Genomic DNA, 6943 nt, shown 5'->3' with positions numbered 1-6943 from the left:
ACGATAGTTAATTTAATGCCTATACTTCTATGCTCTTGCTGGAAAGCTCATCTATCCCGTTAGGCATAAAAAGTTGAAACTTCAAAAATATTTCAGAGAGAAAGCTCTGTTTTCCTCTTTGATATAGTTGGAGCGTATTTAAAGCTTGTAGACGCAAAGAAAGTGAACGTATTTTATGTATTTACCAAGAACTCTCTGCTATCTTGTATTTCATAATTGATAAGCATTTTAATTTTGAAAGTTACCATCCAGTGTTTTATTCAAGAAAGCCCAGCTATCTGATAATTTACCGAGGTTATCGGCAGAGCAGAGTTTGAAATAATTCATTTTGATAAGTTGATCATAGGCATTATGCCAAAAGGAAAATTACTTCTAATATAATTATTTTGTGATTATTTAGTTGGAGATTAATCAAAATCATTTGTGCACAATCAAAGGTTAAGTAACCTTGAGAAAAGTTATTATATAGTTTGATCTTTTGTCATTTATTTAAGAGTTCTGCCATAAGTTTGATAATATAGTGTACAGTCGCGCGGTACACTCCGCACACGTTACAATATTATTATGTGATGATTAACGATCCAAACATAAACGTAGATGTTGCGTTTATCGGTGGATAAACGCAATTGCCGAAAAGAAGTTGATTTAAGGAATGGAAGTTGAGGTATAAATATATGGAAATAAAATAATAATAGAAATACAGAGTGTGAGAATAACATTTGATGGTAGAGTGGTTCGCGTTTCCAACATAAGTGACCAGTCGAAAATCAACTGTTCTAGTCGGTGGATTTAGTACTTTAGATCTTCGTTTTTAAGATAATGATTGATAACCATACACTTATCGTCCCAAATGATCAAGACCTTGCTGTCTTTAAAAGCGCTGCCATATTCGGGCTGCCATATTCGGGCACAGCCTAGAGGTTATCTCCCAACGAGCTATCAAGTATACATATGTAAAAGCGCTAAGTAGAAAACCTTTTATTGAACATGTCCACACGAAAGTACACAAAGTTATAGATGATTATAGGCAAAGCTCGCTGTGACAGTGTCTTTGCTAAGCATATTTAAACTGGACAATGTCTATATTTTGGAGAAGCACAGGTTTACAAGAGCTACGGTCAATCAACATCATGTACGACCGCTGAAGATTGTAGTGTTTATTACACACTTCATCCTCCCAATGTTCGTTTCCGATGAAGATTGTAGTGTTTATTACACACTTCATCCTCCCAATGTTCGTTACCGATGAAGATTGTAGTGTTTATTACACACTTCATCCTCCCAATGTTCGTTACCGATGAAGATTGTAGTGTTTATTACACACTTCATCCTCCCAATGTTCGTTACCGATGAAGATTGTAGTGTTTATTACACACTTCATCCTCCCAATGTTCGTTACCGATGAAGATTGTAGTGTTTATTACACACTTCATCCTCCCAATGTTCGTTACCGATGAAGATTGTAGTGTTTATTACACACTTCATCCTCCCAATGTTCGTTACCGATGAAGATTGCAATCTAGCAGGAACCTTGGATGATCCAATAGAAAGAAGTTGGAGGGCTCAAATGATCAAAGTTAGGATGATTTACGGTGGAAAAAACATAAAAATGGAGACAAGTGCGGTCCCTACATGGATAGTGCATTGTCTTTAACATAACTTCTTGGGCAAAACGTTCTGAAAAAAGGGTATTTCAGCACGTTTTATTTACTCAAACATTTTTGTTTATTCGCTCATTACAAACTGACTAAGACAAATAAAAAAAACGCAGAAATTGGAACAAGTTTTAATGTTAAACAGTTTTAAAAAGTATGTTCAGAACTGACTCATCGAGCAATGAAGAGGCAGCAGGTTATAAAATGAAACATTCTAAAACATGTGATAATGTCAAATAATTGCTAAATATAGTAGGTCTATAATACATGTGTTAAAAACAGTTTACTTGCATATTCATTTGAATATCGATCGATTTGATTGTTATTTGTTTTAGTTTATTTCTATATTTTTTAACATTTAAATCAAATCGAAATACTTCAATTTTTCTTTTTTATCAAAAGCCCTTACCGTGTAATTTACCTATTGCCACAGTGTTCGATTTGTAACAACCAACGCATTGAAAAAACTCAATGATCTATAAAGGTCAATGGTTTAAAATGAGGCTACAGGATCACAAAAACAAAACAAGCTCTCTGTCCATGAGGGCTGCAAATGGTTAAACAATGATGCTACCGTTTCGCAGGATCACACACGACTAGGTGTTTGCCTATAAGGGCCAATGGTTAAGCAATTGTGTATTAATAATGCTGTCATTTCAAAAATTCTTACAAGACTGGGTGTCTGCCCATTAGAGACAATAGCTTAAAAATGGTCAATCTATGGGAGTGTTGTTTCAAAGCATCTTAAAAGACTTTGTGTCTGCCGATGGATAAACAATGAGACCGCCGTGTTACAAGATCTCACGAGATTAGGTTTTTGCACATGAGAAACAATGGCAAAAACAATGGTTGCTGCCGTTTCACAGAACCTCACAATACTAGGTTTTTGGCCATGATGGCCGATGGCTAAACAATGGAGGCTGCCATTTCAAAGGATCTTTACAAGACTAGAAGTCTGCCCATAAGAGCAAATGATTAAACAATGGTTAAACAAGGTGGTTGCTGTTTTCATGGATAGGGGAAGAAGCAAACGAGATCAATTTGGTTTTGCGCACAGTTAGATTAATTATTTTTAATGAAATTGTAATCCATGAACTGATATTTAAGGATACCTTATTTGACGATATCTTTCAGAGAAATTTGCTAAGACCTTATTTGTAAAATTTGAAACAAACATTGATACATTTTGGCTACAAAAATGTTATATTCTGTTTAACATGCATTTTTTGTTGATGTTATTTGTTCTAAGGCGTTAATCGGCAGGCCTAATAATTAATATAGTTAAACATAATTTGTTTTTGTTTAAAAATTAGCTGACCTCTTACGATATTCTTATTAAAATATTAATATGATTTATATCTGTTTGATTTCTCGTATCTTTCTGGTTTGCTTAATGTTTATGATTCGTATGTTTATGTGAATGACTTATCTATCTGTTTCTTAATAATCGCTTAATATGCAGAACAGCAGTGAAATTAATAATAAAACTGCAGTGAAAAATGCAAATATTAATACAAGGAAGGATCCAAAATAACACCAATAATTTAAATATTTTCAACAACACCTTCAAATGACGAACTGATGTAAAAATCAAAACATTTTTGTGAATAGGAAAGTAATTATAAAATACCAATCAAATTGATAAGATGGAACATTTAATTAGCATGGTGACGAACTCCCGGTGCTGTCCAGATTTTTCGGTATGATGCTGAAAATATGCGCAAGTTCAAAGCACAATTCAACCACAAAATTGCATGAGAACTGATTACTCTTCCAAATGATTTATCCTGACTTATTGGTGTTATATCTAAATGTGCAACATGGTCATTTTCGTACATAATTAAACAATGACATTTTCCATGGGTGGTATAACTCCTTCTCATTTTCCCTAACATCTAATGTTATTTTATGTCAACTGGGCTGCTGCGACGTTTTCCTTTACCTTACATTATGTTGACTTCATAAAGCAGCTTGATATGAGTGTTTTGAAGTCGTACACAGTCATTTTCATGTTCGTTGAGTGTCAACTCTGGCAACTCTGGCTCGCATATAAGATTCAGACAGTTTCGTTTTAAGAATGATGTGGTAGTATACAATGGCATGCCCTCTCTTGTCTGTGACGGTCATTGGTCAGTTTATTGTTACAGTATGTTCAAGGCTGGAGGTTCAGAACAATCATTTCGGTCAATGTTTTAAAATATTGCCTTTCGTGGAATTGCTATTGACCAGATAACCCCTAGCATGGTCCAATGTTCTGATCCGGCGTGTACCAGAATAAATCCCATCCCGTTTGAAAATGGTACCCGGCTGTTTTGCGAGGTTAATTTATGCTAGCTTCAGCAATATTTTTTCTGCAATCAATGTGGTAATGTTGGTTCTCACAAACCCTTGCTCATTTAAAACACATTTACAATCATATAATTAAATTTCGTCTTTCGTCTAAATGAATTTGAATAAATGTGGCTTTAATTTTATAGATTAATAATTCAAATAGAATAACAGATCTTAGCTTGACATCAAACGTAAGAAAGAACGAGTTGAAAAGGCCATTATGAATGTATTTTATCTACGAATTTAATCAACCCCAATATCTTTATCGTAATAAGGACCAAATCTATTTACATGACGCATTTGGCATTTACGCATTAGGACTCGCTATCAAATAACTTAAAGGCGTAATATAATGAGCAAGTTCCTTATTTCGGACAAGTCATTTTCTGAAAATTGAACGACAGAAATTATTAGTTTTATTGGACAGAAACGCGATGGTTAGTAGATATTACGTGTTATTTCGTTTTAAAATAGTATAAATTAATTATGTTAAAAGCTAATAAATGATATTTTCATTATTAATGATCCACTTCTTGTTGTTGGATTGATTTTGGACCATTAGGATGGTCTTATTCGTTTAAACACGAGTTTGAACCCAACAAAAGTCGCCACAAACCTTTGGCAAAGGGAACAATTTGTTTCCTCAAAAGGTATATTTTCACTTCGTATAATTCAAGTACCGACAGGCTAATCCTTGCGTTAGCAGTATTTATTTTTAATTTTATTTGAATTATACATTATAACAAACACGGGCAAATATATATTGACATTTCAACATCACGGCATCAACATTGAGAAGAGGGGTTCATTAATTTAACCACGCCATTGGCCATATTGTGCAAACGAAATGCAACCCTTTTCAGAACTAATATGATCTTTAACGTTTGTGTGTATAACACTGTCTTACGGGGTTTTCACGTCCCTCCCGGAAGATAATTAGTAGTTTTAAAGTTGAGGTGGATGACCGAACCGGCAATACGTCGTTTGACAATCACGTGCAACTAGATCATGGATCCGCCCTTTAACCTAGAGATCAGCACATTTTCACTAAGTATATGAGTAATTTTCTTCTCCTCTTCTCGTATGGATCACAAGATGTTTATTTTCTGACTTGTTGCTGCAGTCCTTCGTACAGTCCTGATTGAACCTGACGGGTGGACGTTCTCTGTATTTGGATACGATGCTGAAACAAAGTATTCGGAATTAGCAGAAAAACCCACAGAATGTCAAAAATGTTTTTTTTTCAAGAGGGTGTTCAAGATGAAATTATACAACAAGGTAATAAACTTCAATAAAACATGTATTTTCATTGTTCATTCGTATTCTTGAATTTAAATGTAACCGTACGTTAACATCGTCTCTTTTCTTTATCATGTGTTTTGGTTTTGTCTTTGACCATAAGATAAATAGAGATATGGAAATTGAAGACGAAACCGGGAAAAAAGTAAAGGCAAATGCAGTATTCGCCATTGCTATACGGTATAATATTTTATATACACAGATATGCTTAATACCATTAAGCTTGTATTCTGTGGCACAACTCAAATTGATTTATTTTCTCTTTGATATTTGATTTTTGTTTGTATTAGTTATATGAAAAAGGTTATTACTTAACCGATGTTTCTACGTATTCGGTCGGACTTCTTAACCGAGATTTTAAAGGAATTTTCTGCTAATGAAATATTTTATTAAACTCCGTCAGCAGTACATCTTTCTAAAATAATGTGTCTAAATTGTGCCATGTTGTTGTTAAAAATATATCTATTTACATACTTTCAGCTTCCTAAAGGACGACCTTTTAAGCATTCTCAACGATTGCATCTCAGGGGTTTTCAAACCTGATGAAATCGTCTGGGTGTTGACAGTACCGGCAATTTGGGATGATGGCGTGAAGCAGTTTATAAGAGAAGCGGCCGAGGAGGTTTAATTATTTGCAAACGACACTTTGTTTTGAACTCGAAAAGTGGTCACTGGCGGTATGCCAAAGGCTACGGTCACACTCAAGAGACGTTAGTAAATTATTCTTGTGTTTCGACTTGCCCGGGCTGTTACTGTCAATACATAGGGGGACTTTAAATTCATTTAGCACAACAATGAGAAAATGGCATGCAAGACCCATGATTGTTGATCAAAGTTCACGGTCTTATTCAAGGGGTATTTGTCAAAGTTCCTTGGATTTAGGGCTTGTCCTGGCTGTAAATTTGCAAATCATAAGGATAGTTAAAACAAATAGCACAAATACTCACCATATATGCAAAATGTCAAGGTATTAATCAATGATCATCGGTAGAACATTTGCCTTGTCCAAACTGTAACAAATTTGACCATGCATAAGATGAGCTTAAAATAAGTTAATGTTTACCATGTTCCACATTATGAGTGTATTACGAACCCATGTTGATGAGTCAAATGAAAACGCCACACTCGGTGATATTGGTAAGACTTTCTTGTAATATGGCTTATTTGCTATCACTTTTATCCATAGACATTAAGAGTACAGCAATTATATTCTAGGTCAAAGAATAATATCAATGAAGCTTTTTTTTTTAATTTAACAACCGTTCAATAACTATTGCAAATGTTTTAAAACAGCGGTGGGATATCGAGAAATTGTTGGAATTTCGCCGACAAAGCGATAGTCGAACTATGGCACAAAAACAACAGCATAAGACAAGCAGACAAGAAAAGAAAGAAGCGACACATTTCAATTGATTTTATAAAAAAAACGCACAAACTTACTGTCAATAAATGCTACAGTAATAGCCTGATATGGTCAGGAGATAATGCAGGGAAAATCACTCGGGTTTAGATCTTTCAGACGATATAGTGAAATGCATTGTAAAACTGTTGTCAATGTATTTGTACTTCATTGGACATCGTTGGAAATGCGTTAACTTTTAAAAAAAAAATAGTTGGTAATAATTGAATGACGTTTCCGTTTATCCAAGAAATTGTTT

Source organism: Mya arenaria, chromosome 14 (genome assembly GCF_026914265.1).
Source record: "Mya arenaria isolate MELC-2E11 chromosome 14, ASM2691426v1".
Taxonomy (NCBI): Eukaryota; Metazoa; Mollusca; class Bivalvia; order Myida; family Myidae; genus Mya; species Mya arenaria.
The sequence above is the reverse complement of the archived record's forward strand: the minus strand, read 5'-3'. Positions refer to the sequence as shown.